A 24,780-nucleotide genomic window follows, 5' to 3' on the forward strand; every position below is an offset into this window, starting at 1 on the left:
CATTACCAGCCTAGATTATTGCAATAGCCTCCTAATTGGTGTCCCTGCTTTCCCTGCTTCTATTTTTGGTGTCACTCCCACTTCCACCCATAGCCTATTCTCAATACAGGAGGGAATCTGTTACAACATAAGTCAGATTATGTCATTTCTTTGCTTAAAATTCTTGCAAGCCTTCCCAGCAAGGACAATGCCAAAAGGATAAATGTTTCCAGAGCAGACCTGCAGGCCCCGGGGCAGCAATGGGGGAGGCAGGGCCTTCAGGCCTGCATCTTCCTCCCAACCATCTATTTCTCGACTGGCAGTCCTGACACACCTCCTATTATCTGATTCCTTAAAGAAAGGAAACTTTTAAAGGGATAAAAGTAGAATCAATCAGCTTCCTTTTCCAGTTAGGACACCACAAGAAGCCAGTAACACCCACATTTCTTCAGAAGCAATAAGAAAGATATGTCGAGTCTGCCACCACTTAATGACTAGTTTCCAAAGAGAAAGCTAGCCTCTCAGGGAACAGTTGGTGCTGGTGGTGAGTCCTCCTGAAGCACCCCCTGCCCCCTCCAGCTGTTCACCACGCCCTATTTGCCTAATTGTCTCCAGACTCTGTCCCCCTCCTCAACCCCCCTACGCTGTGGCTGGAGGGTGAAGTCCAAATGACATAAGAATCCAAGGACTTGAATTAGCTCAGGTCTCATCTGTTCTCCCCAGAACTACAGCAGCAGCCTCTCTACCAGTCTCCCCAGCTCTACTCATTTACTTATTTCCAACTACAACTTTACACAGTGATAATTTTAAGAAAACCTAAATTTGATCAAGTCCCCTGCTTTAAAACTCTCCAAAGAGTTCCTACATTGCCATACTATAAATTCTTCAAAAGATATTATACAGTGAACCATAGTAAATATTCTTTTCTATCTTCCGTAGATGCTTTTCTTCTGCCTTCTTCCTTAAAAGTCCTTGCTTGCGAGCCCCCTGGTGGCCTAGTGGTTAGGATTCCGAGCTTTCACTGCCATGGCCCAGGTTCAATCCCTGGTCGGGTAACTGAGATCCTGCGAGTCGTGCAGTGTGGCCAAAAAAAAAAAAAAAAGGCCTGGCTTGATCTAATGGGGGTGGGTAAACCATCCGGCTCAGATTAGTCTACTCCCTGCAACAGTGATAGGTCAAAAAGGACAAGCACATCACCCAAGCTGGGCCAACCATAGCCTTTCTCTAGGATTAATATATGGATGCAGAGAAAGGAGTTCTCCCTTCACTGGAACTGGTAAGTGGGAGCTGTCAGCAGTGGTGCCCCCCAGGGAGGGTGGCCTGTCTGCAGTAGGAAAGACTGATGTCAACACACAAAGAATGTAAGGTGCCAGATAGACCACCAGCAGCATCAACTCCCATTCCAGAACCTCTTGCTTTTGTGAACTCCTACAGCACCCTTCCCAGTTATGGAACCAAGAACTACCCACTTATGCCTCAGCTAGCTGGAGTCCCAACAGGCCCACCATGACGTTTCCTGTATCTGTGCCTTTCCCCACAATGTTTCCTCTGCCCAGAATGTGTGCTCCTTGGGTTTTACACAGCAGCCAGGCTTACTCTGCGGAGCCGGCCCTGAAGGGAAGCACAGTTAGTCCAATCTTCCGGTCATGCTCTAAAAGGCCTAGAATATACCTACTCTGTTACACTTACACCACTCCCCTAGCTCCCCAATCTCCTAGCTAGTTGCCCAAGCTAGAAACCTCAGACTCACCTGGTCCTCGGACTTCCTTGTGGCCCGCATGGACTCTCCCTTCTTCCTTTCTGCCCCACATCTGCTGTCGCAGTCCAGAAATGCATCCTCACCTCCCTGGGCCCAGGCACCAGCCTCCGGGTCTCTCTGCCACTCCCCTCCCCATCCCTCCACACTGCTGCAGAGTTGAACCTCCAACATCCCTCCTGCCACCTACAGAGTCAAACCCCTGGCGTGAAGGCCCTTCACACACTGGCTTCAACCCAATCCTCTAATTTCTCCCAACCACTTCCACTTCCAGGAGGATGCAGTAGACACACCTTTCCCTATTCCACCTGCTGTGCACAACAAAAACCCCTGCACGTGATATGTAAAACAAACAAGAGAGGACTCTGAAAGGTGGAGTGAAGAAGGCAGACCAGTGAGGGGCCTCAGGCCCGGAGGAAGGACACCATGGTGAGTGGCCTGCATTTTCTTTTTGCCTCACTTGGAACGGAAGAACCTGGAGATGCCAACAAGCACAGACGAAAAAGGCTCCAACGAAAGCTTGCTGCCTCGAGCAAGATAGACAACTTTTAGATAGTAACTGCCCTATATCAGCCAAACACCACAGAAAACCCCATGGTCCCACCCACACCCATACAACAAAGTGCAAATGACATGTGCAAAAATCATCTACAGCTAACCATACACTTAATGGTGAAAGACTGAATGCTGCCCCCCAGGATTAGGAATAGGCAATGCTGCCCACTCTTACCACTCTTACTCAGCAAAGAGCCAGCACAAGAGGCAACAAACGGAAATGAAACAGATTGGAAAGGAAGAAATCATCTGTATTTGTAGATTATGTGATTGTCTAGATAGAAAATCCTGTGGAATATACAAAAAAAAAAAAGCCTACAACTAATTAGTGAGTTTATCTAGGATGTAGGATACAAAATAAAAACTCAATTGTTTTTCTGTATACTAGCAATGAACATGTGGACACTGAAATTAAAAATACAGTACCATTCACAATCACTAAAAAAAGAAAAAGAAAAGAAAATGAAAGAAACACTCAGGTGTAAATATAATTTCTTCCAGCAAATCACTGTATGATCTAGCCACGTGGGTCTACTCTGTCCGGAGGGCAGGAAGAATACATTTGTTTCCCTCTCCAATGAAACCAAAATACCCAGCCAGTGCCCAGCACCTAGTAGGCATGCGATATTTGCTGCCACAGCTCATACCCTGCTCTGTTTAAGACAGACTTTCTTCCCCTTATGCTCCTAATGGGAGCGCCATCTACTAAAAAATTCCATCTCTCATTTCTGCCTTGGCGGGTCATGATTGCCAAGTAAGAACCAGGAAAACTGCTTCCGCTTCCACTCCCAAACACACTTATATTCTTACATTACACACAGCATGGATTGGAAGTGGCCTCTGCAGGTTATCTCTTGGTTACCCAGGGGGACACTGGGTCCCTTCCACATCAGTCCAAGGGGCCCCAAGACTCAGTCCAAAGATCCCAGGCAATGATGTGAGACCATTGCCAAAGTTGTTCCATCCAGGCTCTGTGCTGGGAGGAGCTACAGATGTCCTCCCTCTGTCTGAAAGCTCAGTTGTGGAAAAGAATTGCCCATCTGTGCTAAAGTACTGTGGAGGAGAAGAGGCTACGCGAGATACATCAGGGCCCAGAGGGTGTCCAGATATCTTTTTTCAAAAACTTTCCCCCTCTTTTTACTTCTGCGGGTAGAGAGTGAGCCTAATAGTCATTAAGCAAAAGCCAAAAATCTCAGAACTATCCCAATTCCTTTCTTTCTGTCACACACCACCACCAATCCCGCAGCAAAGCCTGTTGTTCCACTTTCAGAATAGATCTCAAATCCAACACTTCTCCGCACCTCCACCATCACCACCACTCTGGACCTGGCTGCTCTCACCACTCACTGGATAACGAACGGCAACAGACTCGACTTCTCTCCCTGAGTCCTCCCTCAACACAGTAGTCATGGTGAGCCTTTCACGATGCAACTCAGATCAGTCGCTCACAATGCAACCAAGTCCGACAATGACCTTAATGGCCTGGCCCCCCTCACTTCCCTGCCTTCACTTTCCACCATGTCCTCATCTTCTCCTCGCTCCACTCCAGCCACCTTAGCCACCTTTACTTGCTGTTCCCATGCCTAATGCTCTATCCCAGTTAAACCCACGACTCACTTCTTCCCCTCATTCACCACTACACTATGAGTTCACCAAAACTCTTTTTTTTTACCTTGTGAGCACATGGCTGGACTACATTTCCCAGCCCTCCTTGCGGTCAGGAGTACACTGAGTGTGACTGAGTTCTGGGTGGGAGGAATGCATGCTTCTTCCAGACTGGCCCATAAAAACCTCCCCACAAAGTCCTCTCTCTTTCCTCACCCTCCAGCTGAATGGAAAGGAATCTGAGGGCCTTGAAGAGGGCAGAGCCACAAGGTAGAAGAAGTGTGGGTCCCTCAATAACCACCAGGAAGGATGCCTGCTTAACCAGGAGCAGCCACATTGGAACTTTTCTATATGAGAAATAAAAGTTTTCTTGGGTTGATATGCTGAGATTTGGGGGGCTGTTTGCTACTCAACCTAAAAATTTGGTCTCCTTCTCAATGAGGCCTTCTTTGATTGCTCTATTTAAAATGCTCCCAACGCTTCTTAGCTGACTGCCTTGCTTTCTTTTTCTCCACAGTCCTTATTACCATATAGCGTACTGTATATTTTATTTATTATTTTTTTCTCTACCTCCCCAAATTTGAATGTAAGCTGAAGGCAGGAATTTTTGCTTTTTTTTTTGTCGTATCCCCTGGGTCTAGAACAGTGCTTGGAATGTTGTAGACAATCATGTTGTTGAACGAATGAATAAATGAATGAATGAATGGACTACATGGGCTCCAAGGTCAGAAAGGCCTGGGTGGAGGCCCTCTCTGCCATTTACTACCTGTGTGACCTGGGGCAAGTTACTCTCCCTCTGTAAGACTCATTTCCTTCAACTGTAAAATGGGGGTAACAGTACCTTCTTTATAGGGACTGGGAATAATTAAGATCATGAACATAAATCTTTCAGTATAGTGCCTGGAAACAGCTCAGGCTCCATACATGCTAATTACCAGCACTGTCAACTCAAGGCCAGAGGACAAGACTGGGTGTCAGGTGCTGGCAAAGTCACTGGTAGGGACACCTATCAGAGAGGAAGAAACTGAATGGATTATTTACATGCACAAACTCTTCTAGAAGAAATTGTGGCAAACACCTAGGTAGTGAAATTCAAGAGCAGCCTAAAAGTTCTCAGTAAATTGCAAATGATCAGAAAAACATGACAACTGGTGTCAGGGGTGATGAAAAGTCTGCAGAAAAGCACTGCTCTGGAGAGAGCACAACCCCAATGATGAGAGATCACTTTGTGCCTTTTAAGAAACAATTTTCACAGCAAAGCTCCAGAAAAGAGAGGCCTCTTGCACCATGAGGACAAGGTAATAAGGCTATAAAAATGGAACTCAAATAAACGACACACAGAGCCTACATGGGCCCAATTTTCCAGGAAAAACAGTGATCGCTACAGCATTCAGATGAGGCAGTCACACTTGTGCCTGAGCATAGCAAATAGCTTTCAGAAATCATTAGGCTGCAGAAAAGCCACTGAGTTTGCCAAATTAGCGGTGCCAGCTCTCACCTGCCCTTCTCTGTCATGCTCTCGTCTTTCTACTGACAAGAGGACACAGACAATCATAGCCAATGTCTGCACCTGCTTCACCATCTTCAAAATACACAGCATCCTGGAGTGAGCAGCACCGCAGTCAGAACCCTGCAGAACCCTTCCATTGCCCTTTGTGTCTGCAGCCTGACCAACCCCTCTCTCCCAGGCCCTCTCAGCTTTCGCTGGCTCAGACCTGCTCTCAGATCTCACCTCCTGGAACTCTCTGCAGTGCTGGGCCTTGCTGACAAACCCCCTTTTTGAAACTCCTTCTTCCTGTGGCCCCTCACAGCTCTCACAAACTCCCCCATACCCACCACTGCGATCCCTCTCATCTCCGTCTCTGGCCCCCTCTTCCACCTCTGCACCTCTAAACACTGGTACCCCAAGCCTCTACGATAGGATGTCTACCCACCTTTCTGGTTCTAGTGCCTGTTCTTCCCCTATATTGGAGGCAGGACAGCTTGGTGGTTAGAAGCAGATACTCTGGAGCCAGACCAGCTGGGTCTGATCTTAGCTGTACAGCACTATGGTCTTGGACAGATAATAAATTGTTTTATGTCTATTTCTTCATCTGTAAAATGGAGACAATTATAAAAGACCTCACTTGGATCACTGCAGGGATAAAATGAGCTAATATAGATAAAGGTCTTAGAACCATGCCTCGCACCTGATACACTCCATAATGTGCTAGCTATGACCACTATTACATGAGCCCATTGTTTCAGCCAAACCCCAAACATACACCATGTCCTTCTACCTCCGCTTCCTCTACTCAGGCCTTTCACTTTTCCTGGGAATGTCTATCTCAGCCAGGCCTTAAGGTGCTGACAAAAGCAAACACTCTTTAACACCTTTCTATATTCCCTCACCCCAGTTGTCCAATGAGATGGAATACCTCCCTTCTCTAACAGGGTGGGGCGGACTTCTCCCAGGGCCCTCTTCTTAATCTCGCTTGAATAATCATTAATTTTAGATGTGTCTTACCTTCCCACTCCCAGTTCATGAACTCCTCAGAAACAGTGGTGCATTGGGTTTTTTCTTCCCAAATTTTTATCTCCTGTAACCTTATACACTGTAAAGACTCAGTCAACATTTGCTGGGTTAAGCTGAAATGCAGAGCCTAAAGCCTGGGTCTACATAACAATCTACAGAGACTAAAACAACAACAGATCAGTAGGACAGGGGAAGCTCCCCCATCACCCCAAAGCCAACACAGATTTCAGGTTAAAAAGAATACAGGGGGAACTTCCCTGGTGGCACAGTAGTTAAGAAGCCGCCTGCCAATGCAGGGGACACGGGTTCGAGCCCTGGTCCAGAAAGATCCCACATGCCGTGGAGCAACTAAACCCATGCGCCACAACTACTGAGCCTGTGCTCTAGAGCCCGCGAGCCACAACTACTGAAGTCCACATGCCTAGAGCCTGTGCTCCACAATAAGAGAAGCCACCACAATGAGAAGACTGCACACCGCAACGAAGAGTAGCCCCAGCTCGCCGCAACTAGAGAAAGCCCACGTGCAGCAACGAAGACCCAATGCAGCCAAAAAAAAAAAAAAAAAAAAAAAAAATACAGGGGACCAAGTCAGTCATATTTGTTTCTCAGTTTCATTCTAGCCATTTCCTAATGGCCAACAAAAAGCCAACCTTTTGGCAAGTTTGCAACCTGCTTCCACTTCTAAGAGTACTTCCCGACAGGCTCGCTCTGTCTTAGGGAGACATGTTTTCTTCCCTCAAAAATCCTATTTACTTTTTGTTTTAGGCTACTTCTTAAAAACATCCTTAAGAAGAGATCATTGTTTATTTTATTTTGTTATTGTTTTAAATAAAGTGCCAAAGATATAGGGACACATAATTCCTCAATTTGAGCAGGTAGATTGCTCCTTAAGAGAATGTACTGGGCTCACCTCCACACTTAAGAACAAACAAGCCATGTATTACTTGTAAATACACAGCCTTTCACTTACATCTAGTTTCACATTACTGTTAGCCTGCTTCTTCATTCATGGAAAACATGACAAAGACCTTCCTAGCATGTAAAGTAAAATTTGAATATATCCTCATTCTTCTTGGAGAGAAAAATTCTGATTCTCCATCTAATCTTGGGCCATTGCCATTAGCCAGATAAATGCCAAACTAATGAAATGATTCTGTAATACACAAAGACGGCTTAATGCAGCATGAGCTGAAAGAGCAAAAATTAGAAGTAATCTAAATGCCCCATAACAAGCTCACGTCTTATTGAGGGCATTCCCTTGATAGTAGTTATGCAGCCATCTAAAGAAGCATGCTGAAAATGAGGGAGCCACATGGAAAAACGCTGAGGATATCATCTTAAGAGGAAAGGGGATGCAATGTGTAGGGATATGTGTTTGTGCCACTAAGGTTGCCCCAGCTGGGCAGATTAGGTCGCAGGTTAGAAGTAAGAAGCAAGGAAAATTAGGGGAAAGCTGAGAGAAAATCTCAGTAAACAGGGCCAGAGGGGCTGGTGGTAGGGAAATGTGAAGCCTGGGCATGGGGCAGGGACCCTACTTAGGAGTATAGAATGGGAGATAGGAAAGGCGCCCCAAAGCCAAGGTCATTTCAGGAATTCTATCCCAAAGCAGGCAAGGGGAATGGAGAAGAGAACCCTTCCATTGCAGAATGAATCAATCTCTGGGTGAGAAAACAATTTTCAAACCCCTAAGATACTTAAAGTCAAGCCTTGGCCTTTCCACAGTGTTGCCACCAGGCTCCCACTGGAGGGCTCGGCCCTTCCTAAGCCTCTGAGGCTAATCCTGCCCCAAGGCAGAAGGGATTTAAGGGGCTCTAGCCTAGAACACAGGGATTTCGCTTGTTTGCTGATAGCCTGGCAGATAAAGAAAGTGAGCCCCAGTGAGAACAAGTATCTTGGCCAAGGCCACACAGAGAGTTAGGGGCTGAGCTGACACTTGAATCTGAGTCTGCCAGTCTCTGGGTTTAAAGCTCTTCCGTAGAGCAACCTCATACAAGACTGACAGACGAGTCAGACTGGCCCTGCACAAAGTGTCGGCACCCAGCTGCTGACAGAGATGCAGTGGCTTATGAACAGGTGAACCAACCAGAGCAGGGCAGGAAGATCCCAGGGACCCCAGGATACCAACAGTTGCCCCCAAAGAGAAAAAGCCCCCTCTTGTACCCCAGTCCATGCCAAACCCTTGCCTCTAACCCTTGCCTCAGCCTCCTGTACTTTGTGGGTTCAGATGAAGCTCACTGCCCTTGTGGGCGTCAATGTTGGTCCCTAAAGGCATGACCTCCGGCACTGCTGTGCCACCTGTGGGTTCCACAAGACAACTCCATCTCTGGACAGGAGAAAAAGACTCCAGAGCTCCTCCCCACATCTCCCGTCCCCCTTGATTCCTACCCATACCCCTACCAGAATCCCCAGTCTAGACACCTCCTGCCAATACAAGAAGCCAAACTTCCGGTCTGGCATGTAAGGTCCTCCCTCAAGGGGCCCACACCACCTACCTAATCAGGCCTCCTAAGGCACCCACACCCCTCCCCAGGCTGGCCAGGGGCTGCCCTCTCGTCCCTTATGCCACCTCCAGAAGCCATGCTCTCCTCCCCTACCCCAAAGCCCCTACACGCCAGCTCAAGCTTTCTCTCATTTTCCCAGGCCTCCTCCAAACACACTGGTGTTGCTCACATTGTCTCCACTGAATGACCCCAACCCTTCATGGGCTAAGTAGCCAAAGGGCCAGGCTCTCAAATATGGAACAAGCAGGTCACCCAGACACTGCCATCCAAAGGACTATGCACAGGAGGCCCTCTTTTCCCCCAAACCTGCTCTAAATACACCATTAGAGATTCCATCATTTAAGTGGTTGTCAAACTCTCCCTTGATCCCCCTTGGGATGGGGTGCAAACATTAGGCAGTGATGCTGGAGCCAGGACAGCTAGTAAGGGTCCTGATGGATTTGAGAGCATCCCACCTACCACAGCTGCCTGCAATGAGCACTTCCTGGGCTCCTACTATGTGCCCACCAGTGGGCACAGGGCACAAAGACACAAATCCAAATGTACCAGTCGTTGCAGGAATTCAAACTCAAAGAGAAAAGAGTGAGATAAGCCTCTCTAATGCAGCGTGACAAATGTCACCCAGAGAGAGAAGGCACAGAGGGAAGAACAGCAAGGAAGAGAGGCAGCCAGGATTCAATTCAACAGAGAAGGGGCTGGGGAAGGGCTCAGAGAAAGCCGAACGGTTCCTGAGGGGTCATCAACAACAACAAGAGCAGAAGAGCCGCCAGCATGTACTGGGTGCTGACTGCCTGCTGAGCACCGCACCAAGCACTTTGCTTGCTCTACTGCAAACTCATGCACTCATTCATTACGGACCCCTACTACCTGTCAGGCACTGTTTTAGGCACTCCGGATAGAGCAGTGAACAAAATAAACACGCGTTTCTGCCCTCAGAACTACTGAAAGAAGACAATAAACCAGATAAATAAGTAAAATGTATTATATGTTAGATGGCAGTAAGCACTAAGAGGAAAAGTAAAGCAAGAAAGGGAGACAGGGAACGTGGGGGTGGGGCAGTGGGCTGGGTGGTACAACTTTAAACCAGGTGACATTAGAGAAAAGACCTGGAGAAGCTGCATGAACAAGCCATCCGGATATCTGGGGGAAGAGCATTCGAGGCAGAGGGGCAGCCAGTGGACAGAGCTTGGACAGGAAGCACGCCTGGCGTGTTTGAAGAACAGCAAGGATTCCAGGGTGGCTGGAGTGAAGCGAGAGAGGGGCAGGCAGGGTCAGTGCAGACAGCCGCACAAGTTGTGCACTGCACAGCTCAGGAGGGCGCCGCTCACATGCACCACAGTGCGCTACGCAGAATCCAGTCTGCTCAAATCCTCACCAGGCCCTGGGGTGGGAGATGAGGCCAGAGAAGTACTGGGAAGCCCTGTGGGCCAGGAGAAGGCTTTTCCTCTGAGTGAGACAAGAAGCCACTGTCAAGAGGGTTCTGAACTGGAGGCATGACCTGAGCTGACCCCCTCTGCACAGGATCACTGGGCAGAGAGCACAGAGTAAGGAGGCAAGGTTGGAAGCAGAAGACTGCTTCGGAGGCTACTGCAATAATCACACTCAACTATGTATCGTATTATCCTCACAATCCCACGAGGATGGTTCAATGATCACTCTTTCATAGATGAAGAGATTAGGCTCAAGAGAGATTTGGTAACTTGCCCAAGGTACTCAGGCAGTGGCAGATCGGCCAGGACTGGGAAGCAGGGGATGAGTACATTCCAGGTGGAATGAACAGCATCAGTCATAGAACAGGAGATTGGCAGGGCTTGCACACTCGGGGAAAATGGCAAGGGCAGTCAGCGAAGGCCTGTCTGTGCCCTGGCCACTCTCACACAGAAGCCTGCTAGCAGTGTCCAAGCCAGCATTGCTCCCTGGACCAGAGCCACCACCACCTAACCCATCTCCCTCTCCACGCTTGTCATCCCCACCTCAGTCCACAGGCAGCCAGAAGAGTCCTTAAAAAACATAGATCAGATATTAGTTTCTTGCTCTCAACACTCCAGTGGCTTCCCTTCATGCCAGGTGACCAGTAGACCCTCAAGTGATGCTGAGTGAATGGATGACTCCCTCATCCCTGCAGCCTCATCCAGGCCATCCTGTCTCAAAACAGGTGGAAGGGCTACCTCTTCCATCCCTCCTCAGCAGGTGTGGCCAGGACACCATATTAACCAGTCAAAATACACGAGGAGAGAGGGCAGCATTCAGACAACCTTGGGGCAACTTTCAGATTAAATTTTTTTAAATAAAATTGCTTACTCCAGAGCAAACTGGACACAATTTACCACGTTGTGGCCAAGGAAAAGGAGGTCTGCAGATATGCTTGGGCTGGAAAGACTGTAACAGGTGCCTTGTCCCTCTGAGTTCCCAAAGCTCTGGACAGCACTCTCTGTGGGGACGATGTCTAAGAGCTGCATGAGCTGGACAGAGTCATGGGCACTAGGCAGCCAATGAAAGGCCTTCCTCACCGAGTCTGTGAATTTAAGGGGTGGAGCCAATAACTATTCTCTTCTGGAGGCTAAATACAGTGGACCAAAGTTATCTCAGAAACTAGGGAAAACTATGAAATTAAGGCTGAAACAAAACTTTACCAAATGTGAGCCGGCGACTATTTGGAACAAAAGGATTTATTTCCCAAGGATCACTACCACTCCCATGGTTTAAACCCAGGCCCTCTGAGGGTCAACTCCTTCCAAAGCCTTTGTTATCAGTAGAAGGAGATACATAAACATACACACATACACTTGCATGTAGGTAGGTATATTTTTACAGGAATGGTAACAACACCAAAAGAATGAAAATAGTAACAAGCTCTCCCCCACCCACCCACCCAAGAAAACCGAATTTAGTAACAGAGAGCCTCCCAAGCAGGCCCTGGTAGGAGTGTTAAATGATCACTGCATGAATGACTTGTTCTCTGGTTAAACGGCACAGTTTGTGGGTGGGAGAGGGGTGGGGGGGAGCTCTGGAAGCCAAGTGAGTCCCCAGACCCCTTCAGGAGGCAGATAACTTCAAGTTTTCCTGTACTGCATCAAACCGGTACGAGGCAAGCTTCAAAGGCTTTGCTCTTTGAGCAGGAAGATGGGAGGAGAAGGGTCAGAGAAGCAGTCATAATATCTGTAGAGGAAGGGGGCTGAGTCTCCACGGGGGTGAGGGGCCTGTCTGTCCCGGTTCTCGGAAAGAGGAGACACGAAGAGCAGGATGAATGGCTGCGTCCTAGTCTGACAGAGAAGTATAATATAAAAGAGGGCTCAACAAGGGAGTTCAGGAAAATTACTTTTATTTGACCAACGCCAAGCTTTTCTGGGCAGTCAAAAGCCAAGCAGATAAGTGAGGCGAAAAGGTCCTGTGAGAGCTGGTCATCAAGAGTTTCAGAAAGGGCAACAGCTCAGTGAATTCTTCCAAATACATGCAAAGGTCAGACTCAGGCACAAGCGAAAGGACTGGGGGTGGCTGGGTGATGGGGAAGCAGGGTGAAGCTAATGAAAACTACTTGCCCGAAGGTAACAGCCCAATGTCCCACTGGAGGGACAATGAGAAGCTGGTCCTCATTAAAAGTTGGAAATTAGGGAGAGAATATAAGCTTATCTTTAGACAAAGCTGTGGCATGCACAAATCTAGACCCCTATGTGCAAACTGGCTCATCACTGTTCAGAAAAGATAGACATGCACCTTGGGCAGTCCAGAGACGGGCAGGTGGAGGGACCAAGAGAGCCGGCCCCTGGCTCATGCCTTCAGCTTTTGCTTTCTCCACCTGTAGATCCCGGCTGGCCCAGGCTGACTGAATGGGAGAAGCAGCTCAGAGGTCTCCTTGATCTCACCCCTCTGTGCCAGAAAGTACCGAGGACATAGCAGGAGCCAGGCCTTGGAAGCTTTCCAACTCTGGTCCCCCTGCTCCACTACAAATGGGCGCATGTAACCACCTCTGGGGCCACTCTTACAATCTGTAATTATCTTTATCATTTATTTCTCCGTGGACTGCTTCTCTCTCCCACCAGAATGAAAGCTCCATGGGAGCAGAGGCCAGGCCTGCCTTGCTCATCGCTGTGCCCCCAGCCAGCATCTAGAACAGTGGCTGCCACATTGCAGGATCATAGCAAACGAATGCATGGCTCGGAGACTGCCTGGCTTCAAACACCAAGCAGTCATCTCGAAGAGCTGTGCCTGAGCCTGCCCTGCCAGGAGTGGGCTAAGTGCTGGACGGATGGCCCAGTGCCTCCCCCAAAGCTCTCGGCCAGCGCAGGGCCCCCACCCCTTCCCTGCAGTCCCGACCCCTCCTCCTCACCGCACCCCAGAAGCACTGCTCAGGCCACTCACCTGAGCCATGACAAGGGGGAAGCTGCTACGGGGAAAAGGACAACAATGTGCCCTCTGCATTCTATAAAAATGTCGGTGGGAAGAAGCCACAACCAAAACTACAAAGTCATGAACAGATGGAGGGGACACTAGAAATGGAAGGGTCCTGTGAGAACAAAGGACAAGGTCACACAATCCCAGGGTAATAGAGCCAGAGGTACCTGAGGGACACAGGAGTACAGGATAAAGGAAAACAAGTCACACAGCGAAGGGGAAACCTGCAAAATTCATTTCCTTAAGTGACTGTAATAAAGGCTAGTCAAATTCCAGGAGGAGCATTACTCAGGACATCTTTCCTAACACGTTATAAACATTTAGCTTTCTACATTAATTTCCAAAAGGAAAACATCCTCTTTAAAACAAGTTCCTAAATGCCTCAGTCAGAAAATAATTTGGATAGGTCTGAGTTAACATGATGGTTTAAAACCCAGGCCAGGTTGCCAAAAATAAAGATTCTTGATTTGGCTGGAGAGTATTAATTTGTGGGACTAATTTTTAACTGGCCTTTTATGATTATAAAAGTAATACATGCTCATTGTTGAAAAATAGGAAACCGCAGAGAAGAAGATGAGAATGAAAATCACCTCTAATTCCACAAGATGAGAACCACTGATAACACTGGTGCATTTCCCTCCTTCTATGAATGAAATTTTAACAGAGTTGAGTGCACACGGTGAATATAATTTCAGTTCCTGCCCTCTTCCAGTAAAGTTCACTTAAAAGCACTCCACTGGTTTCCAAGAAAGAAGTTTACCCTTAGTGAATAAACAAATTAAATAACAAAATGAATAAAAGAAACCCTTCATGAAGTTAAAAATAAAAGTGATTATTCCACTGAACCCCCATTTCCTTAGCAAAAGAAAAAAAAATCACTACAGCTGAGACAAAAATGGCCCATAAGATAGAAGGATTAAACTCATCTTTGTATTCTCTTACCTATATCATATTTTCAAGAAATATATTTTGAACAAGCCACACATTTTTCAAATCAACAAAAGAATTTTATAACTGTATCTTATTGTTTTGAAGCAAAAAATCAAGTCTTAATGGTCTTGGGAAAGTTTTATCTTCCAATCTGCAGGTGAACCAAACCATTTAAAGATGATCAGTTCTCATTCACGGACCACGACATCCAAACGAAAGTCTTATCTCCAATTTTGTTGTATTCTGTGACCTAAACTGTGGAGTAAGCAAACAGCCCTGCCAAGGACATATGTGTCATGTGCTACCCGGCTGGGAGCTGCCCTGATGTCTGCCTGCATCCTGGTGGGGTATGTGGTTTTACATGTAGGCCCAAGGCCTTGGCCAGTGAAGAGTAGAAGAACCTTTCCACCTAGCAGAGAAGACTATCCAGGATCAAGAGCTCCTTAGCACAAGGCATTCTTTTTTCACCTCTCATAACAGTTCACACTTCATTCAACAAACGTGTCCATGTCAGGCACTGGGCTGGGTGCTCTGGACACAAAGGTGAACAACACTGAATAACACAGACGCTGTGCCCACTTCCATGGAGCTGCAGTTTGCAGAGCACTTCCCCATCCATCACCCTCACACTAAGCCTGGGAGACAGAAAGGTCATCGCCATTGTTCCCATGTTCTAGATGATAAGGCAAACGTTCATTGGAGTATTCTACCCCAGGTTATGACATGGAAGAGCTAGACTCAAATCTAGGTTTTCTGACTCTTCATCCAGTCCCCCGTTTCTGAGCAATGAGTTGCCCTGACTTCTAGATGGCTGTACGTGTCCTGGTTTCTGGAAGCCTTCTTAGATTCTGACCCTGGACTCAGGCATCTTCCCAGCTTTCCTGGCAAGAGTTTCAGATCCTATTTACTCCCTTCTACAGTGTAGCACACTGCTAGCCTCCCCCAGTGTTCAGTCTCCTTTCCACCCTGAAAAACAGATTTTGCTGGACTCATGGCCTCCCAACTGAAGATATTTCCCAGCTTCCTTTGCAGCGAAATGTAGCCATAGGACTAAGTTCTGGCCAATGGGATAAAAGAATGTGCTACTTCCAGGTCTTGCCCTTAAAACGACTGCATGTATTACTCCCTGATCCTTTCCCCCGGGAGACAGTAAAAACTGAAGCTTCCACCTTCAACCACCAAGTGGAAGCCACGTGTTGAAGACAGAAGGCCTGGACCCTTATCTACTCTAAACTGGTACATGAGAAAGAAATCAGTTTCCACCCAATTTCAGCCAATGTGTCTGTGGAGCTCCCTAATACAGGAATTTGCTCTGTGTCCCATCTAATACAAGAAGCTTGAGTGAGATCAGTTCTACATTCTCTTAGCAAAGCCCCTTGTCGCCAATTAAATACCTTAAAGGGGACGTTCAAAACTATATAAGAAAGTATCCCATTCAGGTTTATTTCATGGAAAACTTTTCAAAAATGAAATTAACAGGATCTCCAAGATGATTTATGTTCAGGTCACAGGAAAATTGAGAGGGCCCAGAAAAGCAAACCAGCCTCCTATAGTAACAGGAGGGGAGACAGCTCTAAGTGATAACACCACCAGTTCTCTCTCCTACAGCAGTTTACTCCATTCCTAGAAAAGGCACCAAGAGCTGAAATCACGTGAATCAAGGCTCATTTCTCCATGGAAACAATGTGATAATAAGAGCTTGTGTTCCCAACCAAGAACTCGATGGTCAACTTTTTAAAGGAATTACATAAACTCCATGTTTTAGCGTCTATTAAAGCCTTGGGACTTTTAAAGCTAGAAGGGCTGCTGGTCCAATAATATACCGCAGAAGATCTTTGTGTGTTCTGTACCATCAAAAGCAGGTGCAAATCAATTAAACCTAACACAATAACCAATCACATGACCTTTCATTTATTCTGATTCAGTAACAGTGTAGTTTGTAGCACTTTACTTCAATAATTCCTGCTGACCTCTGAATATAGTAAATCAGAACACTTAAGAACATCTTCAACAGAGTAAGCAAAGAGGAACTTGGGAAGAAAGTAGAAGTTGTCAGAAAAGTGGTGTTTAAGCCTGACTCTGCCACTGACTAGCTTTGGGACCCTGAACAGTAGTTTAAATTCTATAGGTATTTCTAGCCTGCAAAATGAGTCTTTATAACTCCTCTCCTCATAAGGCAGTGGTGAAGACTAGACAATACATGTAAAAACTACTTTGTAAATCACACATGAAAGGTGGATGGCGTTGTTATCATGACCGTGACCTCGGGAAAGGCTTTTGTGAGATTTTGACGAGCATCAACGTGAAAAGGGAGCAGACTACCAACTACCCAGCCACTTTTTGAAAAACTGACCCAGAGCAAGTCTTTCGTAGTCCTCTCTTTCCCTCTTTAAAATCCCCCCATAGGCACTAGCTGGCAAGCGTTAGTCAATCTGCTGCATTCATCCTTGCCATCCATTTGCTCACAAGCCACAGGAAAGCCGGCAAGAGCTGCTAGATGTCAGCCATGGCCGTGAAGGAGGGAGAGACATGGCCACTATCAACCAAAAATGCCTTCCAAAGACCCACTGTGCTGTCAGAAACCTCAAAACCAGATTCAGAAAGCATTTTTGGGTCACAGGAAAAGGGAGGAAGAAGAATGCATCAGGTAAGAGTGCAGGCTCCAGAGTGAGACTGTCCTGGGTTTGAATCATGGCTTTTCCACTCACTGTGTACCATCAAAGGCACTGGGTCTCAGTCTCCCTAACTAGAAAGTGGGACTGACAGTGCCCACCCCACAGGGCTACTGTGAGTACTAAATGGGAAAAGCCATGTGGGCACTTAGCATAGTTCTCGGCAGAATGGTAAACACTCGAAGGTTAAGTACTGCTATAATAATTATTATGAATAATAAGTACATCATGCAATACTAACAGTAATTAAGATTTGGCAAATCTATAGTCCTTCATATAAAGACTTTGCTACAAGCTTTATAACCAAGTACTACCTGGACAGCATGCTGAATCACCCACTAATTCCCCAAACCAATCAAGGTTCTTCTGGACTTCTTCCTATTGCCCCAGGATAGGTGAAACGTCTAAGAATGCCCAGCTGGCCAGCTGGCTAGATCCTGACACTTGTTTTTCTGGTTCATAGCTGTCCATCACTAGCCTGAGAGGTGTGCACAGAGGAGAAGAGATTAACTAGGATGTCTGTGACTAACTTTTCTATCTATGCCGAGGCTGGCCCCCCATCTCTCAAGGTGCAATATATCATCATCTTTAAAACACGGCCCTACACCAGCAAAATGAGGCTAGTCAGCACCCATTTGGTGGACAGCGCCACATCCCTAAACACACCCTGGAGGCAGGGGAACTACCTCGGTGCCCTCCGGGCTCTCCCTGAAAGGCTAGTACACCTTCACTATTAACACCACGGCTGCTACTCCCTACAACCAGGGAGCAACTTTACCGCTTCCCAAACCCCTACTCTTTCCTTATCTCACTCCAGCATCAAAACCACACTGTAAGGGGCTGGACAGGAATTGTTATACCTGTTCCACAGATAAGGCATCAGCCACAGTTTGAGACATTAAGTTATTTGGCTTAAGCTATCTGCTGTGTGAGTGGCAGAAACAGTCTAGAACGCAGGTTATCCGGTTCCCAATTAGGGAACCTTTCTGGAAAATGTGGGTATTTGTTTTTAAACGTTTGACTGCCATAATGGTGCTTTGCTTCTCAAGAATTCATTAACCAAGGTGTCTCGGTCCCAGTACAGTGCAGATTCACATACTTAAAAGCCACTCACACAAGCAGATGTTCCCCACACTCTAGAATTCTAAAGGGCAACTGAAAACAGCCATGCCGATTAACATAACTGACAATTCCCAGTTCTGGCTCCGCTGAGATGAATCTCTGTCTGGATTCAGCTAGTAGCCTCATAGCAGGTCTCTGCTGCGGTTAGTCCCTCTGCTCCAATCCAGCTGGAACATTCACACTGGACTAATGCTTTAGGGAGCATCATTTCACATCACTAAAATCATAATCAGAATAAAACAACTTCAGTGGTTTTTTACCACTCTCTACCTCACTAGGTAAACTTTGACTTGCCACTTAACCTTGCTGAGTTTCTTCTTCTACAAAACTAAGGATTGGACTAAATAGAGTCTTGTCCACTTCCAGCTCATGACTCTAAAACCCCCAGCCAAGCCCAAATCCTGCATCTGGAGGACAGTGGGAGACAGAGGATTCCACTGGTCAAGAGTCTCCATGGCTTGGTTTTTACACCTGGATCCACTGCTTCTTAGCTATGTGACCTTAGGCAGGTTACTGGATAACTCTGTGCTTCAATTTCCTCATTTCTAAAATGATGCTAATAATTGTACCTACTTCATGGGGTTTTGTAGGCATTAAATCAGGTAATATATGTGAAGTGCTAAGGACATCATAAGAACTCTCTCTATATTAGCAATTATTATCGTCTGAAATGAAGAACCCTCCATTCTAGGCAAGGCTGTGTCCCTGAATAAAAGCTGGTCATTCCTACCTCTGTGCTTTTAATTATGATGTGTTCCCACCCACCTGCTCCCTGGAAATACCTGTGCTACCCTTTTCTGTGAATCAAAATTCTACACATCCTTAAAAAGTCTGGATTAAATCTGGTCACTTCCATGAAGCCTCCTCCCTCACGTGGCAACTCACAAAGAACTCTCTAGTCTCTGAATTCCTGTAGCAATTACAGATCGTCTAGACCACTTTATTGGCATTATATGTGGCCTTGGTTTATCCATCTGCAGATAAAACTGCAGGCTCCTTGGCCACAACAACTATTTCTGTTCTTCCTCTGGGTCTCCATGGTGCCTGGTATATTGCCCTTCAGGTATTTGTTGACTGAATAAAGAAATGTATAGTACTACACCCAAAGAAATATGCAGTAGGTTTTCTTTTAGTTGATGTGGCTCAGCTATTGATTTGCTGTACTTTGGAGCCAATTAAAGATAACATAAAGATGAACGTCAGCAGGGCAGGGACATCCATGGCCAGCTAAGTCCTGATCATCAATAAAAGATACTGATATCTGGCCAACCTGAAGAATAAGAAAAACACAGGTGGCAAAAGGAAACAGTATCCTAAAATCCAAAGTACGCTGCAAGACCAAGCACGTGAGCCTATATACTGTTAGGGTGGGAAAGTTGAGGTTTTCCCAAGCTGCACTCACTCACTCAGCAACAATTTATTGACTACTCTGTGCAGACACTGTCTTAGTTGCTGGGGATACAGCAGAGAAAAAAACAGACAAAACTCCTGCCAGTGTTCCAGGATCTAAGGAGGAACGCTAGGTATAATGCCACCCTCTAGCTCCCAAGTGAAATCCGCAGAGCAACAACTTCTTGCACCAACTCCTCTTGTTATGCCTTCAAGTAACGGAAAAAGAAAAAAATGAAACATACTATTCACAAGTAACCAAACAGGGGCAGAGCTCAAAGTGCACTGTCACTCCCAATGAGGCTTCCCTCATTCTAGAATCTACTGGGGAAGTTCGCCATGTAGCACTCTGCACCCTAAGACAGCTGAACTCTAAGCCTCTAACACCCTAAGTCCCAGCTGAGCTCTGAGACTAGCATTGCTTAAATATCAAACCTCTCAAATAGCAAATGTGGCTCTTGAGGCCAAAAACAACTCAGAGGTGGGAGAGCAGGAAGGGAGGGGGTGGTAGGTAAAGGATCGGGTAGTTTTCACCACTGCAAAACCTGAAGCTCTTCTCCTTTGGAGCAGGAACCTCTTCTAATCTAAAGTCTCAAAAAAAAAAAAAATTTTTTTTTCCTCCAGCAGGATACTGAAAATAGCTTTGCATTTAACATTTAAAATTGTTTTTGATCCCACACTCCTTCAGCTCTGCTCCCTCCTGCAAACTCGTTCCATTCCCTAAGGGCACTTATAAGTATATTTCAAAAGCAACAAACCAGAGTCACCATTTTTATCCCTAAGAGTTAAAAAGAAAAAATGATTTACATAATTACATGGAAGATAAGTTGACGAAGAACACAGGAATCTTATCTGGACCAAAAGTTCTAGGACAAAATTTCTTTCAACTCGTCAAGAGAGATAGCAGATTAAAATCAAGGTTCATATTGAAGGCATAACTGTTGGGTACCACACATGGGAACTTCTTGAGTTCCTCATTGTTTGTGTGCCACCTACTTCTTCAAAACGAAAGTGGAGGTAGCTACTGGAGGGCAGGTTTGAACAATGAAATACATGCATGTTCTCCCGTGACATTGAGAAAACAGGATTTTATAGCCAAGAAGGACCTGAGAAATCAAAGTTCAATGAGCGCAACTTACTCAAAGTTACTCAGCAAGTCAGTGGCTGGCAAAGACTGGAGCCCAGGCCTCTCCCAGCTCCCAGCCCGCAGTTTTCCCCACTCTCCACACCACTGTCTCATTTATAACACATGAAATGAAATCTTAAAGGCACAAAGGCAAAAATCCCTTTTATAAACCTTTTTGTCAGACTAGAAAAATAGGAGGAGAAGTGACTTAGGTAAATGGGTCCCATTAACGCTAGTAGTAAATGACCTTTAATGCTATATAGATGGGGGTCTAGCTTCAGAAGGCTTAATTAATGCTGATAACGCTTTAGTACTAAATAGTATGGTTTCAGCTAGAGTCAGCACTAAATGGCTTTTGTGGGCTTGCCTGGGAACCAAACCACCATTTAGTTCATTTTTTTCTATAGAAAAATTTATCCCAAGTTTCCATCAAATGCCTTACAAATGAACTTTTGACACAAAATCTGTTTTTAAGATGGCTGTGCATATAAAACAGAATTCTGAAGTCTGAAGCTCTGCACTAGACATAATTAAAACAGTAATAGGGCTTCCCTGGTGGCGCAGTGGTTGAGAGTCCGCCTGCCGATGCAGGGGACGCGGGTTCAGGCCCCGGTCCGGGAGGATCCCACATGCCACGGAGCGGCTGGTGCCGTGAGCCATGGCCGCTGGGCCTGCGCGTCCGGAGTCTGTGCTCCGCAACGGGAGAGGCCACAACAGTGAGAGGCCCGCGTACCACAAAAAAACAAAACAAAACAAAACCAGTAATAGTTAGTGATACATGCTAGGAGTATATTTATGAGAAAACCCTTCAAACCCTTAATTTGTTTATGTGCAATATAATGTTTTATTAAAAGCCTTCTCAGCAGGATATGGTAAACTGCTATTTGTACAATGTATAACCAAGGGCAAATGCTCCAATTTTGAGTGCAAGTATTTACAGGGCTGTTGGCACTGAGCTAAGGGTTACAGGGAGGATAAAACATCTAAACTCAAGGAACTAAAAATCCAGTTACACTGGCCTTTATTTTACTTCAAAAACAAAACTACTTCCAATCTCAGGACCTTTGCACTGGTTGTTCCCTCTTCCTAAGATACTTTCCCCACATCTTCCTGCAGCTGAGCTCAAATGTCACCTCTTCACCCAAGGACCCAGCTAAAGCAACCTCCTTCATCATCACTACTGTTTTACTCTATGTGGTTGCTTACCTAGCATCTAGCACTACCAGGAGTTAACATGCTTAACTGTTTACGGTCTGTCTCCTTCCCCTGGGACTGTTTTGTTCACTGCTGTACCTTCAGTGCCTGGAACACTGCTATGCACACGGCAGGCATCCAATAAACTTCACTGAATGAGTCAATGAGTAGAATTGGAGGGTGGGAAGTGAGGACAAGATAATTATTCATAAGAATTAAAAAATGAGAGAACTGACCATCCTAATTGGAATCGATATGATCAATATGCTAATTATGAAGTGCCAATGCTTCTGAATGAATGGCTGGCAATCAAAAGTAAAAAAAGTGTGAGAGAGAGAGCACAAAGGGGACAAATGTCATCAGAGGAGGTTTCACAAAGAAGGGAGTTTCAAGGCAGGCTGGGGCCAAGAAGAGAGGCCTCTCAGGTCAAGGGGGAGAGCTGAGGGAAGACAGACAGAAGGAGAGAGTAGGGCATGGGGTGGCCTGGGCAGGGACAAGCAGAACTGAACCCCAGGCACTGGGCTCGGTCTGCAAATGGAGGTAGAGGCAGGGAGCAGGGCTGGTGAGCAGGGGGAACAGGGTCAGACTCTGGAGAGCCTGGAAGACTGGATACAGGAGTGTCAACCACAGGCCACTGGCAGCAGGGCTGTTCTTGGAAGGCAAAGTTGGCCACATCATGTGGGAGGAAGTGAAGGAAGTAGAAGGTAGAGCAGAAAACTGGTTAAAGTATGACCTTGATGGTCTAAGCATGAGGGAGGCAAAAAGAGCCTCTTCCCTCTGCTTAGACATGAGAGAGATATAAGTGAGCAGGAGACATCCCCCCTCTTCGCCCCCCCAAAAAAAGACGACTTCCAGAGTATTTCACAGTAGCATTCCATGGCAGATTCAGGTCAACTTCCCAAACATTCTATACTTGGAGCATTCAAGAAGGTGAACAGAGATTTAAAACAATAACTCTGAGGGCAGGGCATGTCTTTCCATGCCTTTCAAATCTGAGTTTAATTACCTTCAGTATAGCCTGTGTTTATTATCTTTCTATTCTTTGAGAAAAAAAAAAGTAGTATCTAATTTCACCGTGCAGTATACATTTGAACATTATATAACACATTTTTATGTAACGGGTTCTTGAGATAAAACAATGTTTCCCTTACTATCTAAATGTATTTGGGGAACAACTGGCATTAAAAAATATATTTATATATACGTACACATTAAGGCTGTGGACATCTGTCTTTGGGGTAAGAAGCTGGAGAGAGGAAGAAGGTGAGAGACTTTACAAAAGGTCTCCTCCCCGTGACGCTCTCCGCAGATGGTCCGGCGGGGGCAGTGGGTGAGGAGTTCTGTTAGGAGGTTCATCTCACACAAGCTGCCTGGGGAGGGGTTGGCTGAGCCACATGAGGCTTACGTCAGAGCAACGCCGCAGAAAGGCAGGAGGAAGCAAGAGATACAGAAATGTACAACAGGATGTGAGATGCACACTCACAAGCCCCTGTAACTCACACCTGGGTAATATCCAGACGTGCACCCCTTGTGTCCCACCACAGAGGACTTCAGTCCTGCTTAAAAGGAGGTATACACCATGTCTGTCAGCAATAAGACTGGTCACCAATCACCTCGGGCCTGCCTGGCTCCTGGCCTGGTGCTGGCTGCTTCAGACACGGGATCAAATCCAGTGGTTCCTCCCAGCAGGCATCTACCGCAGTGGTTAGACAGCAGACTTGGGAAGTGTCCGTCCCTCCCCCGTCCCCCTGCACCAATCTGGCTCCACCCCATACCAGCTGGGCAGTTCACAAAACCACCTCACTTGTAAAATAAGGATAATCATGGTACCTACCTCATAGGGCTGTTATGAGGATTAAACAAGTTAATAAACATAAGGTGACTAACATATCTGCTGGCACTTAGAGAATGTTCAATAAATGTTAGCTGCCATTACCATCATTATTATTATTTCTATTTTGCAAATGAGGTAAATCAGACTCAAAGAAGCTAGCTAATTTGCCCAGGTCACACATTTCAAACAGTAGTTGAAAGCATAAGTACTTGTAAATGTTTTACTCAGCATATGTACAAAATCTAATGGGTAGAGTATTAACCAGAATATTAAATTAGACAGACCATCCATCCCCTTCTTTAACCAGGCTGGATAAGCATGAGTTTACCCTCTTTAAAAGGACAGCATGTACTAACATAAAAATAATTTCCCATCATGTGCCAGCACTCAACGTTCTCCTGAAGCAAAGATGACTAAAGCTTACCCAATCTCATCTCCCCGACTTTAGGTCCCCAACTCAATCCCTCCTTCCGTGCAGACCTAACTACTCATGGCCACGCCCACTCGTGCCCCTGCTGCATCCCTCCTCTCATGCTCCCACCTCTCCACAGGTATATCCCCTTCCCTCCATGTGCTTAGTCCCTGAGTGCCTATCCCACCCCATCTCCTCCTCCTCAAGATCATTAATTGGGATTGGACAAGCATATCCTGAAGGCTCCCTATGCCTGTGATTTGGGGAAACCAAGATGAACTCCCCACAAAGTGCTTGGCCTGGAACCAGCAGGTAAGATATTCCCAGAGACAGCCCAACACGATATGGGATGCAGCAGTACCTAAAATAATTAGAGCTAGATCAAGGGCTGGGGACACTGCCGCCCAGCGTGGGGAGGAAGAAAAACAAAATGAAGAAATAGCTCCAGGAGGACCAAGCATTTGAGCTGGGTCTTAAAGAAGAGTAGGATTTGGATGAGAGAAGGCTGAGGCATAGAACGGGCCAAGGGCTGGTCCAGGGAGCGGACAGCTCTTCAGCTTGACTGGACAGTCCAGTGCACACAGCCAGGCGGGCTGCGTGTGGAGACGCAAGAAGGAGCAGCAAGACTGACAGCTAACATCCATGAACGTTTATTATGTTCCATGAAGAGCTTCATGTATTTTTAATTCTTTAACTCATTGAATCCACAATGCAACACTCTGAGGTAAGGACTAAAGTGATTCCAGTCTTACTGATGAGAACGCCAAGACAGAGAGAGCAAAGCAACTTGACCACAAG

General features: G+C 46.3%; 1 protein-coding gene and 1 pseudogene across 9 annotated transcripts in view; one reads left to right on the forward strand and one right to left on the reverse strand.

Moving 5' to 3' along the window:
* The window catches only part of BMAL1 (basic helix-loop-helix ARNT like 1), a 106,387-nt gene that overhangs the window by 77,442 nt on the left and 4,165 nt on the right, over positions 1-24,780 (reverse strand). Inside the window, exon 1 of one of the 9 annotated variants that reach the window (XM_022555706.3) lies at positions 1,730-17,685. The exons of the other annotated variants lie outside the window; for them this stretch is intronic. The gene's annotated coding sequence lies outside the window, so the exon portion shown is untranslated. Of the gene's footprint in view, positions 1-1,729; positions 17,686-24,780 lie in introns of those variants that run through there. 9 annotated transcript variants of the gene reach the window in all.
* LOC149748719 (uncharacterized) lies at positions 11,881-14,239 on the forward strand (annotated as a pseudogene).

Source organism: Delphinapterus leucas, chromosome 7 (genome assembly GCF_059928025.1).
Source record: "Delphinapterus leucas isolate spDelLeu-1000000601 "Yukka" chromosome 7, BTC_Dleu_Yukka2, whole genome shotgun sequence".
NCBI classification, from domain to species: domain Eukaryota; kingdom Metazoa; phylum Chordata; class Mammalia; order Artiodactyla; family Monodontidae; genus Delphinapterus; species Delphinapterus leucas.